This window comes from Saccoglossus kowalevskii, chromosome 11 (genome assembly GCF_978046115.1).
Source record: "Saccoglossus kowalevskii chromosome 11, keSacKowa6.1, whole genome shotgun sequence".
Classification (NCBI taxonomy): domain Eukaryota; kingdom Metazoa; phylum Hemichordata; class Enteropneusta; family Harrimaniidae; genus Saccoglossus; species Saccoglossus kowalevskii.
In genome coordinates this window covers 38,013,695-38,029,462 of record NC_140651.1, presented here as the reverse complement: position 1 = coordinate 38,029,462, position 15,768 = coordinate 38,013,695, and the positions used below count along the sequence as shown (strand labels likewise).

Below are 15,768 nucleotides of genomic sequence, written 5' to 3'. Positions count from 1 at the left end.
AATGCTTCGTCTAGGCAAAAAATCATGGGAAAAAGTTAGCATGTAATGTGGAATAAAAATGTTGATGAGCCTACTGCACGAGGTATTCCCAGCCGGTCTCCCGTGCAAGTACTAACCACGCCCGATGCGGCTTAGCTTCAGTGATCGGACGAGAACTGGTGTATTCTGCAATGGTTTGGCAGTAGACTGAATATTTGTCAGAATTGGATGTAATTTAATACTTCGGCTAGGCAACAAATCCCGAGAAAAAGTTGGTATGTACGGTGGAATAAAAATGTTGATAAGCCTACTGCACATGGTATTCCCAGCAGGTCTCCCATGCTAGTACTAACCATGCCCGATGCAGATTAACTTCAGTGATCAGACGAGAACTGGTGTATTCTGCATTGGTTTGGCAGTAGGCTGAATATTCGTCGCAATTGGATGTCATTTAATGCTTCGTCTAGGCAAAAATTCATGGAAAAAAGTTAGTATGTACGGTGGAATAAAAATGTTCATTAGCCTACTGCACGTGGTATTCCCAGCCGGTCTCCCATGCAAGTACTAACCACGCCCGATGCAGCTTAACTTCAGCGATCGGACGAGAACTGGTGTACTCTGCAATGGTTTGGCAGTAGGCTGAATACTCGTCGGAATTGGATGTAATTTAATACTTCGGCTAGGCAACAAATCCCGGGAAAAAGTTGGTATGTACGGTGAAATAAAAATGTTGATAAGCCAACTGCACGTGGTATTCCCAGCCGGTCTCCCATGCAAGTACTAACCATGCCCGATGCAGATAAACTTCAGTGATCGGACGAGAACTGGTGTATTCTGCATTGGTTTGGCAGTAGGCTGAATATTCGTCGCAATTGGATGTCATTTAATGCTTCGGCTCGGCAAAAATTCATGGAAAAAAGTTAGTATGTACGGTGGAATAAAAATGTTCATCAGCCTACTGCACGTGGTATTCCCAGCCGGTCTCCCATGCAAGTACTAACCACGCCCGATGCAGCTTAACTTCAGTGATCGGACGAGAACTGGTTTAATCTGCAATGGTTTGGCCGTAGGCTGAATACTCGTCGGAATTGGATGTAATTTAATACTTCGGCTAGGCAACAACTGCCGGGAAAAAGTTGGTATGTACGGTGGAATAAAAATGTTGATAAACCTACTGCACGTTGTATTCCCAACTGATCTCCCATGCAAGTACTAAGCATGCCCGATGCAAATTAACTTCAGGTATCGGACGAGAGCTGGTGTATTCAGCATCGGTTTGGCAGTAGGCTGAATTTTCGTCGCAATTGGATGTCATTTAATGCTTCGGCTAGGCAAAAAATCATGGAAAAAGTTAGTATGTACGATGGAATAAAAATGTTCATCAGCCTACTGCACGTGGTATTCCCAGCCAGTCTCCCATGCAAGTACTAACCACGCCCGATGCAGCTTAACTTCAGTGATCGGACGAGAACAGGTGTATTCTGCAATGGTTTGGCAGTAGGCAGAATATTCATCGGAATTGGATGTCATTTAATGCTACGGCTAGGCAAAAAAATCATAGGAAATAGTTAGTATGTAATGTGGAATAAAAATGTTGATGAGCCTACTGTACGTCGTATTCCCAGCCGGTCTCTCATGCATGTACTAACCACGCCCGGTGCAGCTAAACTTCAAGGATAGGACGAGAACTGTGTGTTCTGCAATGGTTTGGCAGTAGGCTGAATATTTGTCAGAATTGGATGTCGTTTAACGTTTCGGCTAGGCAAAAAATCCCGGGGAAAAGTTAGCATGTACGGTGGAATAACAATGTTGATAAGCCTACTGCACGTGGTATTCCCAGCCGGTCTCCCATGCAAGTACTAACCACGCCCGATGCAGCTTAACTTCAGCGATCGGACGAGAACTTGTGTACTCTGCAATGGTTTGGCAGTAGGCTGAATATTTGTCGGAATTGGATGTAATTTAATACTTCGGCTAGGCAACAAATCCCGGGAAAAAGTTGGTATATACGGTGAAATAAAAATGTTGATAAGCCAACTGCACGTGGTATTCCCAGCCGGTCTCCCATTCAAGTACTAACCATGCCCGATGCAGATTAACTTCAGTGATCGGACGAGAACTGGTGTATTCTACACTGGTTTGACAGAAGTCTGAATATTCGTCAGAATTAGATGTCGTTTAACGCTTCGACTAGGCAAAAAATCCCGGGAAAAAGTTAGTATGTACTATGGAATAAAAATGTTGATGAGAAAACTGCACGTGGTATTCCCAGAAGGTCTCCCATGTAAGTACTAACCACGCCCGATGCAGCTTAACTTCAGCGATCGGACGAGAACTGGTGTACTCTGCAATGGTTTGGCAGTAGGCTGAATATTCGTCGGAATTGCATGTAATTTAATACTTCGGCTAGGCAACAAATCCCAGGAAAAAGTTGGTATGTACGGTGAAATAAAAATGTTGATAAGCCTACTGCACGTGGTATTCCCAGCCGGTCTCCCATGCAAGTACTAACCATGCCTGATGCAGCTTAACTTCAGTGATCGGACGAGAACTGGTGTATTCTGCAATGGTTTGGCAGTAGGCTGAATATTCGTCCTAATTGTATGTCATTTAATGCTTCGTCTAGGCAAAAAATCATGGGAAAAAGTTAGCATGTAATGTGGAATAAAAATGTTGATGAGCCTACTGCACGAGGTATTCCCAGCCGGTCTCCCATGCAAGTACTAACCACGCCCGATGCAGCTTAACTTCAGTGATCGGACGAGAACAGGTGTATTCTGCAATGGTTTGGCAGTAGGCAGAATATTCGTCGGAATTGGATGTCATTTAATGCTACGGCTAGGCAAAAAAATCATAGGAAAAAGTTAGTATGTAATGTGGAATAAAAATGTTCATCAGCCTACTGCACGTGGTATTCCCAGCCAGTCTCCCATGCAAGTACTAACCACGCCCGATGCAGCTTAACTTCAGTGATCGGACGAGAACTGGTGTGTTCTGCAATGGTTTGGCAGTAGGCTGAATATTTGTCAGAATTGGATGTCGTTTAACGTTTCGGCTAGGCAAAAAATCCCGGAGAAAAGTTAGCATGTACGGTGGAATAAAAATGTTGATAAGCCTACTGCACGTGGTATTCCCAGCCGGTCTCCCATGCAAGTACTAACCACGCCCGATGCAGCTTAACTTCAGCGATCGGACGAGAACTGGTGTACTCTGCAATGGTTTGGCAGTAGGCTGAATATTTGTCGGAATTGGATGTAATTTAATACTTCGGCTAGGCAACAAATCCCGGGAAAAAGTTGGTATGTACGGTGAAATAAAAATGTTGATAAGCCAACTGCACGTGGTATTCCCAGCCGGTCTCCCATGCAAGTACTAACCAAGCCCGATGCAGATTAACTTCAGTGATCGGACGAGAACTGGTGTATTCTGCATTGGTTTGGCCTTAGGCTGAATACTCGTCGGAATTGGATGTAATTTAATACTTCGGCTAGGCAACAAATGCCGGGAAAAAGTTGGTATGTACGGTGGAATAAAAATGTTGATAAACCTACTGCACGTTGTATTCCCAACTGATCTCCCATGCAAGTACTAAGCATGCCAGATGCAAATTAACTTCAGGTATCGGACGAGAGCTGGTGTATTCAGCATCGGTTTAGCAGTAGGCTGAATATTCGTCGGAATTGGATGTAACTTAATACTTCGGCTAGGCAAAAAATCCAGGGAAAAATTTAGTCTGTACGGTGGAATTAAAATGTTGATGAGACTAATGCACGTGGTATTCCCAGCCGGTCTCCCATGCAAGTAGTAACCACGCTCGATGCAGCTTAACTTCAGTGATCGGACGAGAACTGGTGTATTTTGCAATGGCTTGGCAGTAGGCTGAATGTTCGTCCGAATTGTATGTCGTTTAATGCTTCGGCTATGCAAACAATCCCGGGAAAATGTTAGTATGTACGGTGGAATAAAAATGTTGATGAGCCTAATGCACGTAGTATTCCCAGCCGGTCTCCCATGCAAGTACTAACCACGCCGGATGCAGCTTAACTTCAGTGATCGGACGAGAACTTGTGTATTCTGCAATGGTTTGGCAGTAGGCTGAATATTCGTCGGAATTGGATGTCATTAAATGCTTCTGCTAGGCAAAAAATCATGGGAAAAAGTTAGTATGTACGGTGGAATAAAAATGTTGATAAGCCTACTGCACGTGGTATTCCCAGCAGGTCTCTCATGCTAGTACTAGCCACGCCCGATGCAGCTTAACTTCATTGATCGGACGAGAACTGGTGTATTCTGAAATGTTTTGGCAGTAGGCTGAATATTCATCGGAATTGGATGTCATTTAATGCTTCGGCTAAGCAAAAAATCTCGGGAAAATGTTAGTAAGTAATGTGGAATAAAAATGTTGATGAGCGTACTGCACATGGTATTCCCAGCCGGTCTCACATCCAAGTACTAACCACGCCCGATGCAGCTTAACTTCAGTGATTGGACGAGAACGGGTGTATTCTGCAATGGTTTGGCAGTAGGCTGAATATTTGTCGGAATAGGATGTAATTTAATACTTCTGCTAGGCAACAAATCCCGGGAAAAAGTTGGTATGTACGGTGGAATAAAAATGTTGATGAGCGTACTGCACGTGGTATTCCCAGCCAGTCTCACATCCAAGTACTAACCACGCCCGATGCAGCTTAACTTCAGCGATCGGACGAGAACTGGTGTACTCTGCAATGGTTTGGCAGTAGGCTGAATATTTGTCGGAATTGGATGTAATTTAATACTTCGGCTAGGCAACAAATCCCGGGAAAAAGTTGGTATGTACGGTGAAATAAAAATGTTGATAAGCCAACTGCACGTGGTATTCCCAGCCGGTCTCCCATGCAAGTACTAACCAAGCCCGATGCAGATTAACTTCAGTGATCGGACGAGAACTGGTGTATTCTGCATTGGTTTGGCCGTAGGCTGAATACTCGTCGGAATTGGATGTAATTTAATACTTCGGCTAGGCAACAAATGCCGGGAAAAAGTTGGTATGTACGGTGGAATAAAAATGTTGATAAACCTACTGCACGTTGTATTCCCAACTGATCTCCCATGCAAGTACTAAGCATGCCAGATGCAAATTAACTTCAGGTATCGGACGAGAGCTGGTGTATTCAGCATCGGTTTGGCAGTAGGCTGAATTTTCGTCGCAATTGGATGTCATTTAATGCTTCGGCTAGGCAAAAAATCATGGAAAAAGTTAGTATGTACGATGGAATAAAAATGTTCATCAGCCTACTGCACGTGGTATTCCCAGCCAGTCTCCCATGCAAGTACTAACCACGCCCGATGCAGCTTAACTTCAGTGATCGGACGAGAACAGGTGTATTCTGCAATGGTTTGGCAGTAGGCAGAATATTCATCGGAATTGGATGTCATTTAATGCTACGGCTAGGCAAAAAAATCATAGGAAATAGTTAGTATGTAATGTGGAATAAAAATGTTGATGAGCCTACTGCACGTCGTATTCCCAGCCGGTCTCTCATGCATGTACTAACCACGCCCGGTGCAGCTAAACTTCAGGGATCGGACGAGAACTGTGTGTTCTGCAATGGTTTGGCAGTAGGCTGAATATTTGTCAGAATTGGATGTCGTTTAACGTTTCGGCTAGGCAAAAAATCCCGGGGAAAAGTTAGCATGTACGGTGGAATAAAAATGTTGATAAGCCTACTGCACGTGGTATTCCCAGCCGGTCTCCCATGCAAGTACTAACCACGCCCGATGCAGCTTAACTTCAGCGATCGGACGAGAACTTGTGTACTCTGCAATGGTTTGGCAGTAGGCTGAATATTTGTCGGAATTGGATGTAATTTAATACTTCGGCTAGGCAACAAATCCCGGGAAAAAGTTAGTATGTACGGTGGAATAAAAATGTTGATAAGCCTACTGCACGTGGTATTCCCAGCCGGTCTCACATCCAAGTACTAACCACGCCCGATGCAGCTTAACTTCAGTGATTGGACGAGAACGGGTGTATTCTGCAATGGTTTGGCAGTAGGCTGAATATTTGTCGGAATAGGATGTAATTTAATACTTCTGCTAGGCAACAAATCCCGGGAAAAAGTTGGTATGTACGGTGGAATGAAAATGTTGATGAGCGTACTGCACGTGGTATTCCCAGCCAGTCTCACATCCAAGTACTAACCACGCCCGATGCAGCTTAACTTCAGCGATCGGACGAGAACTGGTGTACTCTGCAATGGTTTGGCAGTAGGCTGAATATTTGTCGGAATTGGATGTAATTTAATACTTCGGCTAGGCAACAAATCCCGGGAAAAAGTTGGTATGTACGGTGAAATAAAAATGTTGATAAGCCAACTGCACGTGGTATTCCCAGCCAGTCTCCCATGCAAGTACTAACCAAGCCCGATGCAGATTAACTTCAGTGATCGGACGAGAACTGGTGTATTCTGCATTGGTTTGGCCGTAGGCTGAATACTCGTCGGAATTGGATGTAATTTAATACTTCGGCTAGGCAACAAATGCCGGGAAAAAGTTGGTATGTACGGTGGAATAAAAATGTTGATAAACCTACTGCACGTTGTATTCCCAACTGATCTCCCATGCAAGTACTAAGCATGCCAGATGCAAATTAACTTCAGGTATCGAACGAGAGCTGGTGTATTCAGCATCGGTTTGGCAGTAGGCTGAATTTTCGTCGCAATTGGATGTCATTTAATGCTTCGGCTAGGCAAAAAATCATGGAAAAAGTTAGTATGTACGATGGAATAAAAATGTTCATCAGCCTACTGCACGTGGTATTCCCAGCCAGTCTCCCATGCAAGTACTAACCACGCCCGATGCAGCTTAACTTCAGTGATCGGACGAGAACAGGTGTATTCTGCAATGGTTTGGCAGTAGGCAGAATATTCATCGGAATTGGATGTCATTTAATGCTACGGCTAGGCAAAAAAATCATAGGAAATAGTTAGTATGTAATGTGGAATAAAAATGTTGATGAGCCTACTGCACGTCGTATTCCCAGCCGGTCTCTCATGCATGTACTAACCACGCCCGGTGCAGCTAAACTTCAGGGATCGGACGAGAACTGTGTGTTCTGCAATGGTTTGGCAGTAGGCTGAATATTTGTCAGAATTGGATGTCGTTTAACGTTTCGGCTAGGCAAAAAATCCCGGGGAAAAGTTAGCATGTACGGTGGAATAAAAATGTTGATAAGCCTACTGCACGTGGTATTCCCAGCCGGTCTCCCATGCAAGTACTAACCACGCCCGATGCAGCTTAACTTCAGCGATTGGACGAGAACTTGTGTACTCTGCAATGGTTTGGCAGTAGGCTGAATATTTGTCGGAATTGGATGTAATTTAATACTTCGGCTAGGCAACAAATCCCGGGAAAAAGTTGGTATATACGGTGAAATAAAAATGTTGATAAGCCAACTGCACGTGGTATTCCCAGCCGGTCTCCCATGCAAGTACTAACCATGCCTGATGCAGATTAACTTCAGTGATCGGACGAGAACTGGTGTATTTACACTGGTTTGACAGAAGTCTGAATATTCGTCAGAATTAGATGTCGTTTAATGCTTCGACTAGGCAAAAAATCCCGGGAAAAAGTTAGTATGTACTATGGAATAAAAATGTTGATGAGAAAACTGCACGTGGTATTCCCAGAAGGTCTCCCATGTAAGCACTAACCACGCCCGATGCAGCTTAACTTCAGCGATCGGACGAGAACTGGTGTACTCTGCAATGGTTTGGCAGTAGGCTGAATATTCGTCGGAATTGGATGTAATTTAATACTTCGGCTAGGCAACAAATCCCAGGAAAAAGTTGGTATGTACGGTGAAATAAAATTGTTGATAAGCCTACTGCACGTGGTATTCCCAGCCGGTCTCCCATGCAAGTACTAACCATGCCCGATGCAGCTTAACTTCAGTGATCGGACGAGAACTGGTGTACTCTGCAATGGTTTGGCAGTAGGCTGAATATTCGTCCTAATTGTATGTCATTTAATGCTTCGTCTAGGCAAAAAATCATGGGAAAAAGTTAGCATGTAATGTGGAATAAAAAAGTTGATGAGAAAACTGCACGTGGTATTCCCAGAAGGTCTCCCATGTAAGCACTAACCACGCCCGATGCAGCTTAACTTCAGCGATCGGACGAGAACTGGTGTACTCTGCAATGGTTTGGCAGTAGGCTGAATATTCGTCGGAATTGGATGTAATTTAATACTTCGGCTAGGCAACAAATCCCGGGAAAAAGTTGGTATGTACGGTGGAATAAAAATGTTGATGAGCGTACTGCACGTGGTATTCCCAGCCGGTCTCACATCCAAGTACTAACCACGCCCGATGCAGCTTAACTTCAGTGATCGGACGAGAACGGGTGTATTCTGCAATGGTTTAGCAGTAGGCTGAATATTCGTCGGAATTGGATGTAACTTAATACTTCGGCTAGGCAACAAATCCCGGGAAAATGTTAGTATGTACGGTGGAATAAAAATGTTGATGAGCCTAATGCACGTAGTATTCCCAGCCGGTCTCCCATGCAAGTACTAACCACGCCGGATGCAGCTTAACTTCAGTGATCGGACGAGAACTTGTGTATTCTACAATGGTTTGGCAGTAGGCTGAATATTCGTCGGAATTGGATGTCATTAAATGCTTCTGCTAGGCAAAAAATCATGGGAAAAAGTTAGTATGTACGGTGGAATAAAAATGTTGATAAGCCTACTGCACGTGGTATTCCCAGCAGGTCTCTCATGCTAGTACTAGCCACGCCCGATGCAGCTTAACTTCATTGATCGGACGAGAACTGGTGTATTCTGAAATGTTTTGGCAGTAGGCTGAATAATCATCGGAATTGGATGTCATTTAATGCTTCGGCTAAGCAAAAAATCTCGGGAAAATGTTAGTAAGTAATGTGGAATAAAAATGTTGATGAGCGTACTGCACATGGTATTCCCAGCCGGTCTCACATCCAAGTACTAACCACGCCCGATGCAGCTTAACTTCAGTGATTGGACGAGAACGGGTGTATTCTGCAATGGTTTGGCAGTAGGCTGAATATTTGTCGGAATAGGATGTAATTTAATACTTCTGCTAGGCAACAAATCCCGGGAAAAAGTTGGTATGTACGGTGGAATAAAAATGTTGATGAGCGTACTGCACGTGGTATTCCCAGCCGGTCTCACATCCAAGTACTAACCACGCCCGATGCAGCTTAACTTCAGTGATCGGACGAGAACGGGTGTATTCTGCAATGGTTTAGCAGTAGGCTGAATATTCGTCGGAATTGGATGTAACTTAATACTTCGGCTAGGCAAAAAATCCCGGGAAAAATTTAGTCTGTACGGTGGAATAAAAATGTTGATGAGACTAATGCACGTGGTATTCCCAGGCGGTCTCCCATGCAAGTAGTAACCACGCTCGATGCAGCTTAACTTCAGTGATCGGACGAGAACTGGTGTATTTTGCAATGGCTTGGCAGTAGGCTGAATGTTCGTCCAAATTGTATGTCGTTTAATGCTTCGGCTATGCAAACAATCCCGGGAAAATGTTAGTATGTACGGTGGAATAAAAATGTTGATGAGCCTAATGCACGTAGTATTCCCAGCCGGTCTCCCATGCAAGTACTAACCACGCCGGATGCAGCTTAACTTCAGCGATCGGACGAGAACTTGTGTATTCTCCAATGGTTTGGCAGTAGGCTGAATATTCGTCGGAATTGGATGTCATTAAATGCTTCTGCTAGGCAAAAAATCATGGAAAAAAGTTAGTATGTACGGTGGAATAAAAATGTTGATAAGCCTACTGCACGTGGTATTGCCAGCAGGTCTCTCATGCTAGTACTAGCCACGCCCGATGCAGCTTAACTTCATTGATCGGACGAGAACTGGTGTATTCTGAAATGTTTTGGCAGTAAGCTGAATATTCATCGGAATTGGATGTCATTTAATGCTTCGGCTAAGCAAAAAATCTCGGGAAAATGTTAGTAAGTAATGTGGAATAAAAATGTTGATGAGCGTACTGCATATGGTATTCCCAGCCGGTCTCACATCCAAGTACTAACCACGCCCGATGCAGCTTAACTTCAGTGATTGGACGAGAACAGGTGTATTCTGCAATGGTTTGGCAGTAGGCTGAATATTTGTCGGAATAGGATGTAATTTAATACTTCGGCTAGGCAAAAAATCCCGGGAAAAGTTAGTACGTACGGTGGTATAAAAATGTTGTTGAGCCTAATGCACGTGGTATTCCCAGCCGGTCTCCCATGCAAGTACTAACCACGCCAGATGCATCTTAACTTTAGTGATCGGATGAGAACTGGTGTATTCTGCAATGGTTTGGCAGTAGGCTGAATATTCGTCCGAATTGTATGTCATTTAATGCTTCGGCTAGGCAACAAATCCCGGGAAAAAGTTGGTATGTACGGTGAAATAAAAATGTTGATAAGCCTACTGCACGTGGTATTCCCAGCCGGTCTCCCATGCAAGTACTAACCATGCCCGATGCAGATTAACTTCAGTGATCGGACGAGAACTGGTGTATTCTACACTGGTTTGACAGAAGTCTGAATATTCGTCAGAATTAGATGTCGTTTAATGCTTCGACTAGGCAAAAAATCCCGGGGAAAAGTTAGTATGTACTATGGAATAAAAGTGTTGATGAGAAAACTGCACGTGGTATTCCCAGCAGGTCTCCCATGTAAGTACTAACCACGCCCGATGCAGCTTAACTTCAGCGATCGGACGAGAACTGGTGTACTCTGCAATGGTTTGGCAGTAGGCTGAATATTCGTCGGAATTGGATGTAATTTAATACTATGGCTAGGCAACAAATCCCGGGAAAAAGTTGGTATGTACGGTGAAATAAAATTGTTGATAAGCCTACTGCACGTGGTATTCCCAGCCGGTCTCCCATGCAAGTACTAACCATGCCCGATGCAGATTAACTTCAGTAATCGGACCTGAACTGGTGTACTCTGCTTTGGTTTGGCAGTAGGCTGAATATTCGTCGAAATTGGATGTCATTTAATGCTTCGGCTAGGCAAAAAATCATGGAAAAATTTTAGTATGTACGATGGAATAAAAATGTTCATCAGCCTACTGCACGTGGTATTCCCTGCCGGTCTCCCATCCAAGTACTAACCACGCCCGATGCAGCTTAACTTCAGTGATCGGACGAGAACTGGTGTATTCTGCAATGGTTTGGCAGTAGGCTGAATATTCGTCCGAATTGTATGTCATTTAATGCTTCGTCTAGGCAAAAAATCATGGGAAAAAGTTAGTATGTAATGTGGAATAAAAATGTTGATGAGCCTACTACACGTAGTATTCCCAGCTGGTCTCCTGTGCAAGTACTAACCACGCCCGATGCAGCTTAACTTCAGTAATCGGACGAGAACTGGTGTATTCTGCAATGGTTTGGCAGTAGACTGAATATTTGTCAGAATTGGATGTAATTTAATACTTCGGCTAGGCAACAAATCCCGAGAAAAAGTTGGTATGTACGGTGGAATAAAAATGTTGATAAGCCTACTGCACGTGGTATTCCCAGCAGGTCTCCCATGCTAGTACTAACCATGCCCGATGCAGATTAACTTCAGTGATCAGACGAGAACTGTTGTATTCTGCATTGGTTTGGCAGTAGGCTGAATATTCGTCGCAATTGGATGTCATTTAATGCTTCGGCTAGGCAAAAATTCATGGAAAAAAGTTAGTATGTACGGTGGAATAAAAATGTTCATCAGCCTACTGCACGTGGTATTCCCAGCCGGTCTCCCATGCAAGTACTAACCACGCCCGATGCAGCTTAACTTCAGTGATCGGACGAGAACTGGTGTATTCTGCAATGGTTTGGCCGTAGGCTGAATACTCGTCGGAATTGGATGTAATTTAATACTTCGGCTAGGCAACAAATGCCGGGAAAATGTTAGTAAGTAATGTGGAATAAAAATGTTGATGAGCGTACTGCACATGGTATTCCCAGCCGGTCTCACATCCAAGTACTAACCACGCCCGATGCAGCTTAACTTCAGTGATTGGACGAGAACGGGTGTATTCTGCAATGGTTTGGCAGTAGGCTGAATATTTGTCGGAATAGGATGTAATTTAATACTTCGGCTAGGCAAAAAATCCCGGGAAAAGTTAGTACGTACGGTGGTATAAAAATGTTGTTGAGCCTAATGCACGTGGTATTACCAGCCGGTCTCCCATGCAAGTACTAACCACGCCAGATGCATCTTAACTTTAGTGATCGGACGAGAACTGGTGTATTCTGCAATGGTTTGGCAGTAGGCTGAATATTCGTCCGAATTGTATGTCATTTAATGCTTCGGCTAGGCAACAAATCCCGGGAAAAAGTTGGTATGTACGGTGAAATAAAAATGTTGATAAGCCTACTGCACGTGGTATTCCCAGCCGGTCTCCCATGCAAGTACTAACCATGCCCGATGCAGATTAACTTCAGTGATCGGACGAGAACTGGTGTATTCTACACTGGTTTGACAGAAGTCTGAATATTCGTCAGAATTAGATGTCGTTTAATGCTTCGACTAGGCAAAAAATCCCGGGGAAAAGTTAGTATGTACTATGGAATAAAAGTGTTGATGAGAAAACTGCACGTGGTATTCCCAGCAGGTCTCCCATGTAAGTACTAACCACGCCCGATGCAGCTTAACTTCAGCGATCGGACGAGAACTGGTGTACTCTGCAATGGTTTGGCAGTAGGCTGAATATTCGTCGGAATTGGATGTAATTTAATACTATGGCTAGGCAACAAATACCGGGAAAAAGTTGGTATGTACGGTGAAATAAAATTGTTGATAAGCCTACTGCACGTGGTATTCCCAGCCGGTCTCCCATGCAAGTACTAACCATGCCCGATGCAGATTAACTTCAGTAATCGGACCTGAACTGGTGTACTCTGCTTTGGTTTGGCAGTAGGCTGAATATTCGTCGAAATTGGATGTCATTTAATGCTTCGGCTAGGCAAAAAATCATGGAAAAATTTTAGTATGTACGATGGAATAAAAATGTTCATCAGCCTACTGCACGTGGTATTCCCTGCCGGTCTCCCATCCAAGTACTAACCACGCCCGATGCAGCTTAACTTCAGTGATCGGACGAGAACTGGTGTATTCTGCAATGGTTTGGCAGTAGGCTGAATATTCGTCCGAATTGTATGTCATTTAATGCTTCGTCTAGGCAAAAAATCATGGGAAAAAGTTAGTATGTAATGTGGAATAAAAATGTTGATGAGCCTACTGCACGTGGTATTCCCAGCTGGTCTCCTGTGCAAGTACTAACCACGCCCGATGCGGCTTAACTTCAGTAATCGGACGAGAACTGGTGTATTCTGCAATGGTTTGGCAGTAGACTGAATATTTGTCAGAATTGGATGTAATTTAATACTTCGGCTAGGCAACAAATGCCGGGAAAAAGTTGGTATGTACGGTGGAATAAAAATGTTGATAAACCTACTGCACGTTGTATTCCCAACTGATCTCCCATGCAAGTACTAAGCATGCCCAATGCAAATTAACTTCAGGTATCGGACGAGAGCTGGTGTATTCAGCATCGGTTTGGCAGTAGGCTGAATTTTCGTCGCAATTGGATGTCATTTAATGCTTCGGCTAGGCAAAAAATCATGGAAAATGTTAGTATGTACGATGGAATAAAAATGTTCATCAGCCTACTGCACGTGGTATTCCCAGCCAGTCTCTCATGCAAGTACTAACCACGCCCGATGCAGCTTAACTTCAGTGATCGGACGAGAACAGGTGTATTCTGCAATGGTTTGGCAGTAGGCAGAATATTCGTCGGAATTGGATGTCATTTAATGCTACGGCTAGGCAAAAAAATCATAGGAAAAAGTTAGTATGTAATGTGGAATAAAAATGTTCATCAGCACATGGTATTCCCAGCCAGTCTCCCATGCAAGTACTAACCACGCCCGATGCAGCTTAACTTCAGTGATCGGACGAGAACTGGTGTGTTCTGCAATGGTTTGGCAGTAGGCTGAATATTTGTCAGAATTGGATGTCGTTTAACGTTTCGGCTAGGCAAAAAATCCCGGGGAAAAGTTAGCATGTACGGTGGAATAAAAATGTTGATAAGCCTACTGCACGTGGTATTCCCAGCCGGTCTCCCATGCAAGTACTAACCACGCCCGATGCAGCTTCAGCGATCGGACGAGAACTGGTGTACTCTGCAATGGTTTGGCAGTAGGCTGAATATTTGTCGGAATTGGATGTAATTTAATACTTCGGCTAGGCAACAAATCCCGGGAAAAAGTTGGTATGTACGGTGAAATAAAAATGTTGATAAGCCAACTGCACGTGGTATTCCCAGCCGGTCTCCCATGCAAGTACTAACCATGCCCGATGCAGATTAACTTCAGTGATCGGACGAGAACTGGTGTATTCTGCATTGGTTTGCAGTAGGCTGAATATTCGTCGCAATTGGATGTCATTTAATGCTTCGGCTAGGCAAAAATTCATGGAAAAAAGTTAGTATGTATGGTGGAATAAAAATGTTCAACAGCCTACTGCACGTGGTATTCCCAGCCGGTCTCCCATGCAAGTACTAACCACGCCCGATGCAGCTTAACTTCAGTGATCGGACGAGAACTGGTTTAATCTGCAATGGTTTGGCCGTAGGCTGAATACTCGTCGGAATTGGATGTAATTTAATACTTCGGCTAGGCAACAAATGCCGGGAAAAAGTTGGTATGTACGGTGGAATAAAAATGTTGATAAACCTACTGCACGTTGTATTCCCAACTGATCTCCCATGCAAGTACTAAGCATGCCCGATGCAGATTAACTTCAGTAATCGGACCTGAACTGGTGTACTCTGCTTTGGTTTGGCAGTAGGCTGAATATTCGTCGAAATTGGATGTCATTTAATGCTTCGGCTAGGCAAAAAATCATGGAAAAATTTTAGTATGTACGATGGAATAAAAATGTTCATCAGCCTACTGCACGTGGTATTCCCTGCCGGTCTCCCATCCAAGTACTAACCACGCCCGATGCAGCTTAACTTCAGTGATCGGACGAGAACTTGTGTATTCTGCAATGGTTTGGCAGTAGGCTGAATATTCGTCGGAATTGGATGTCATTAAATGCTTCTGCTAGGCAAAAAATCATGGGAAAAAGTTGGTATGTACGGTGGAATAAAAATGTTGATAAGCCTACTGCACGTGGTATTCCCAGCAGGTCTCTCATGCTAGTACTAGCCACGCCCGATGCAGCTTAACTTCATTGATCGGACGAGAACTGGTGTATTCTGAAATGTTTTGGCAGTAGGCTGAATATTCATCGGAATTGGATGTCATTTAATGCTTCGGCTAAGCAAAAAATCTCGGGAAAATGTTAGTAAGTAATGTGGAATAAAAATGTTGATAAGCCAACTGCATGTGGTATTCCCAGCCGGTCTCCCATGCAAGTACTAACCATGTCCGATGCAGATTAACTTCAGTGATCGGACGAGAACTGGTGTATTCTGCATTGGTTTGGCAGTAGGCTGAATATTCGTCGCAATTGGATGTCATTTAATGCTTCGGCTAGGCAAAAAATCATGGAAAAAGTTAGTATGTACGATGGAATAAAAATGTTCATCAGCCTACTGCACGTGGTATTCCCAGCCAGTCTCCCATGCAAGTACTAACCACGCCCGATGCAGCTTAACTTCAGTGATCGGACGAGAACTGGTGTGTTCTGCAATGGTTTGGCAGTAGGCTGAATATTTGTCAGAATTGGATGTCGTTTAACGTTTCGGCTAGGCAAA

At 43.9% G+C, this 15,768-nt stretch overlaps 2 non-coding genes and 58 pseudogenes across 2 annotated transcripts; all 60 read right to left on the bottom strand.

Moving 5' to 3' along the window:
- Window positions 1-67: 67 nt before the first annotated feature.
- On the bottom strand, window positions 68-187 carry LOC146737455 (5S ribosomal RNA; annotated as a pseudogene).
- Window positions 188-283: 96 nt separating this feature from the next.
- LOC146737454 (5S ribosomal RNA) lies at window positions 284-403 on the bottom strand (annotated as a pseudogene).
- A 96-nt stretch (window positions 404-499) lies between these two features.
- Window positions 500-619, bottom strand: LOC146737453 (5S ribosomal RNA; annotated as a pseudogene).
- Window positions 620-715: 96 nt separating this feature from the next.
- LOC146737452 (5S ribosomal RNA) lies at window positions 716-835 on the bottom strand (annotated as a pseudogene).
- Window positions 836-931: 96 nt separating this feature from the next.
- On the bottom strand, window positions 932-1,051 carry LOC146737451 (5S ribosomal RNA; annotated as a pseudogene).
- Window positions 1,052-1,362: 311 nt separating this feature from the next.
- Window positions 1,363-1,482, bottom strand: LOC146737450 (5S ribosomal RNA; annotated as a pseudogene).
- A 312-nt stretch (window positions 1,483-1,794) lies between these two features.
- Window positions 1,795-1,914, bottom strand: LOC146737449 (5S ribosomal RNA; annotated as a pseudogene).
- A 96-nt stretch (window positions 1,915-2,010) lies between these two features.
- On the bottom strand, window positions 2,011-2,130 carry LOC146737448 (5S ribosomal RNA; annotated as a pseudogene).
- Window positions 2,131-2,226: 96 nt separating this feature from the next.
- Window positions 2,227-2,346, bottom strand: LOC146737447 (5S ribosomal RNA; annotated as a pseudogene).
- Window positions 2,347-2,442: 96 nt separating this feature from the next.
- On the bottom strand, window positions 2,443-2,562 carry LOC146737446 (5S ribosomal RNA; annotated as a pseudogene).
- A 96-nt stretch (window positions 2,563-2,658) lies between these two features.
- LOC146737445 (5S ribosomal RNA) lies at window positions 2,659-2,778 on the bottom strand (annotated as a pseudogene).
- A 97-nt stretch (window positions 2,779-2,875) lies between these two features.
- On the bottom strand, window positions 2,876-2,995 carry LOC146737444 (5S ribosomal RNA; annotated as a pseudogene).
- Window positions 2,996-3,091: 96 nt separating this feature from the next.
- Window positions 3,092-3,211, bottom strand: LOC146737443 (5S ribosomal RNA; annotated as a pseudogene).
- A 96-nt stretch (window positions 3,212-3,307) lies between these two features.
- LOC146737442 (5S ribosomal RNA) lies at window positions 3,308-3,427 on the bottom strand (annotated as a pseudogene).
- A 528-nt stretch (window positions 3,428-3,955) lies between these two features.
- LOC146737441 (5S ribosomal RNA) lies at window positions 3,956-4,075 on the bottom strand (annotated as a pseudogene).
- Window positions 4,076-4,171: 96 nt separating this feature from the next.
- On the bottom strand, window positions 4,172-4,291 carry LOC146737440 (5S ribosomal RNA; annotated as a pseudogene).
- A 96-nt stretch (window positions 4,292-4,387) lies between these two features.
- Window positions 4,388-4,507, bottom strand: LOC146737439 (5S ribosomal RNA; annotated as a pseudogene).
- Window positions 4,508-4,603: 96 nt separating this feature from the next.
- On the bottom strand, window positions 4,604-4,723 carry LOC146737438 (5S ribosomal RNA; annotated as a pseudogene).
- Window positions 4,724-4,819: 96 nt separating this feature from the next.
- LOC146737437 (5S ribosomal RNA) lies at window positions 4,820-4,939 on the bottom strand (annotated as a pseudogene).
- Window positions 4,940-5,250: 311 nt separating this feature from the next.
- LOC146737436 (5S ribosomal RNA) lies at window positions 5,251-5,370 on the bottom strand (annotated as a pseudogene).
- Window positions 5,371-5,682: 312 nt separating this feature from the next.
- Window positions 5,683-5,802, bottom strand: LOC146737435 (5S ribosomal RNA; annotated as a pseudogene).
- Window positions 5,803-5,898: 96 nt separating this feature from the next.
- On the bottom strand, window positions 5,899-6,018 carry LOC146737434 (5S ribosomal RNA; annotated as a pseudogene).
- Window positions 6,019-6,114: 96 nt separating this feature from the next.
- On the bottom strand, window positions 6,115-6,234 carry LOC146737433 (5S ribosomal RNA; annotated as a pseudogene).
- A 96-nt stretch (window positions 6,235-6,330) lies between these two features.
- On the bottom strand, window positions 6,331-6,450 carry LOC146737432 (5S ribosomal RNA; annotated as a pseudogene).
- A 311-nt stretch (window positions 6,451-6,761) lies between these two features.
- LOC146737431 (5S ribosomal RNA) lies at window positions 6,762-6,881 on the bottom strand (annotated as a pseudogene).
- A 312-nt stretch (window positions 6,882-7,193) lies between these two features.
- Window positions 7,194-7,313, bottom strand: LOC146737430 (5S ribosomal RNA; annotated as a pseudogene).
- A 311-nt stretch (window positions 7,314-7,624) lies between these two features.
- On the bottom strand, window positions 7,625-7,744 carry LOC146737429 (5S ribosomal RNA; annotated as a pseudogene).
- Window positions 7,745-7,840: 96 nt separating this feature from the next.
- LOC146737428 (5S ribosomal RNA) lies at window positions 7,841-7,960 on the bottom strand (annotated as a pseudogene).
- Window positions 7,961-8,056: 96 nt separating this feature from the next.
- LOC146737427 (5S ribosomal RNA) lies at window positions 8,057-8,176 on the bottom strand (annotated as a pseudogene).
- A 96-nt stretch (window positions 8,177-8,272) lies between these two features.
- Window positions 8,273-8,392, bottom strand: LOC146737426 (5S ribosomal RNA; annotated as a pseudogene).
- A 96-nt stretch (window positions 8,393-8,488) lies between these two features.
- Window positions 8,489-8,608, bottom strand: LOC146737425 (5S ribosomal RNA; annotated as a pseudogene).
- Window positions 8,609-8,704: 96 nt separating this feature from the next.
- LOC146737424 (5S ribosomal RNA) lies at window positions 8,705-8,824 on the bottom strand (annotated as a pseudogene).
- Window positions 8,825-8,920: 96 nt separating this feature from the next.
- LOC146737423 (5S ribosomal RNA) lies at window positions 8,921-9,040 on the bottom strand (annotated as a pseudogene).
- A 96-nt stretch (window positions 9,041-9,136) lies between these two features.
- LOC146737422 (5S ribosomal RNA) lies at window positions 9,137-9,256 on the bottom strand (annotated as a pseudogene).
- Window positions 9,257-9,352: 96 nt separating this feature from the next.
- LOC146737421 (5S ribosomal RNA) lies at window positions 9,353-9,472 on the bottom strand (annotated as a pseudogene).
- Window positions 9,473-10,000: 528 nt separating this feature from the next.
- On the bottom strand, window positions 10,001-10,120 carry LOC146737420 (5S ribosomal RNA; annotated as a pseudogene).
- A 95-nt stretch (window positions 10,121-10,215) lies between these two features.
- Window positions 10,216-10,335, bottom strand: LOC146737419 (5S ribosomal RNA; annotated as a pseudogene).
- Window positions 10,336-10,431: 96 nt separating this feature from the next.
- Window positions 10,432-10,551, bottom strand: LOC146737418 (5S ribosomal RNA; annotated as a pseudogene).
- Window positions 10,552-10,647: 96 nt separating this feature from the next.
- LOC146737417 (5S ribosomal RNA) lies at window positions 10,648-10,767 on the bottom strand (annotated as a pseudogene).
- Window positions 10,768-10,863: 96 nt separating this feature from the next.
- Window positions 10,864-10,983, bottom strand: LOC146737416 (5S ribosomal RNA; annotated as a pseudogene).
- A 96-nt stretch (window positions 10,984-11,079) lies between these two features.
- LOC146737415 (5S ribosomal RNA) lies at window positions 11,080-11,199 on the bottom strand. Its single transcript, XR_014931028.1, has one exon. It is a non-coding gene; the product is annotated as a 5S ribosomal RNA (ribosomal RNA).
- A 96-nt stretch (window positions 11,200-11,295) lies between these two features.
- Window positions 11,296-11,415, bottom strand: LOC146737414 (5S ribosomal RNA; annotated as a pseudogene).
- A 96-nt stretch (window positions 11,416-11,511) lies between these two features.
- Window positions 11,512-11,631, bottom strand: LOC146737413 (5S ribosomal RNA; annotated as a pseudogene).
- A 96-nt stretch (window positions 11,632-11,727) lies between these two features.
- LOC146737412 (5S ribosomal RNA) lies at window positions 11,728-11,847 on the bottom strand (annotated as a pseudogene).
- A 96-nt stretch (window positions 11,848-11,943) lies between these two features.
- LOC146737411 (5S ribosomal RNA) lies at window positions 11,944-12,063 on the bottom strand (annotated as a pseudogene).
- Window positions 12,064-12,158: 95 nt separating this feature from the next.
- Window positions 12,159-12,278, bottom strand: LOC146737410 (5S ribosomal RNA; annotated as a pseudogene).
- Window positions 12,279-12,374: 96 nt separating this feature from the next.
- LOC146737409 (5S ribosomal RNA) lies at window positions 12,375-12,494 on the bottom strand (annotated as a pseudogene).
- Window positions 12,495-12,590: 96 nt separating this feature from the next.
- LOC146737408 (5S ribosomal RNA) lies at window positions 12,591-12,710 on the bottom strand (annotated as a pseudogene).
- Window positions 12,711-12,806: 96 nt separating this feature from the next.
- On the bottom strand, window positions 12,807-12,926 carry LOC146737407 (5S ribosomal RNA; annotated as a pseudogene).
- Window positions 12,927-13,022: 96 nt separating this feature from the next.
- Window positions 13,023-13,142, bottom strand: LOC146737406 (5S ribosomal RNA). The gene has a single exon (XR_014931027.1). It is a non-coding gene; the product is annotated as a 5S ribosomal RNA (ribosomal RNA).
- Window positions 13,143-13,238: 96 nt separating this feature from the next.
- On the bottom strand, window positions 13,239-13,358 carry LOC146737405 (5S ribosomal RNA; annotated as a pseudogene).
- A 311-nt stretch (window positions 13,359-13,669) lies between these two features.
- On the bottom strand, window positions 13,670-13,789 carry LOC146737404 (5S ribosomal RNA; annotated as a pseudogene).
- A 90-nt stretch (window positions 13,790-13,879) lies between these two features.
- LOC146737403 (5S ribosomal RNA) lies at window positions 13,880-13,999 on the bottom strand (annotated as a pseudogene).
- A 96-nt stretch (window positions 14,000-14,095) lies between these two features.
- On the bottom strand, window positions 14,096-14,210 carry LOC146737402 (5S ribosomal RNA; annotated as a pseudogene).
- A 96-nt stretch (window positions 14,211-14,306) lies between these two features.
- Window positions 14,307-14,425, bottom strand: LOC146737401 (5S ribosomal RNA; annotated as a pseudogene).
- Window positions 14,426-14,521: 96 nt separating this feature from the next.
- On the bottom strand, window positions 14,522-14,641 carry LOC146737400 (5S ribosomal RNA; annotated as a pseudogene).
- A 312-nt stretch (window positions 14,642-14,953) lies between these two features.
- LOC146737399 (5S ribosomal RNA) lies at window positions 14,954-15,073 on the bottom strand (annotated as a pseudogene).
- A 96-nt stretch (window positions 15,074-15,169) lies between these two features.
- Window positions 15,170-15,289, bottom strand: LOC146737398 (5S ribosomal RNA; annotated as a pseudogene).
- A 96-nt stretch (window positions 15,290-15,385) lies between these two features.
- LOC146737397 (5S ribosomal RNA) lies at window positions 15,386-15,505 on the bottom strand (annotated as a pseudogene).
- A 95-nt stretch (window positions 15,506-15,600) lies between these two features.
- Window positions 15,601-15,720, bottom strand: LOC146737396 (5S ribosomal RNA; annotated as a pseudogene).
- Between the last annotated feature and the right edge of the window lie 48 nt (window positions 15,721-15,768).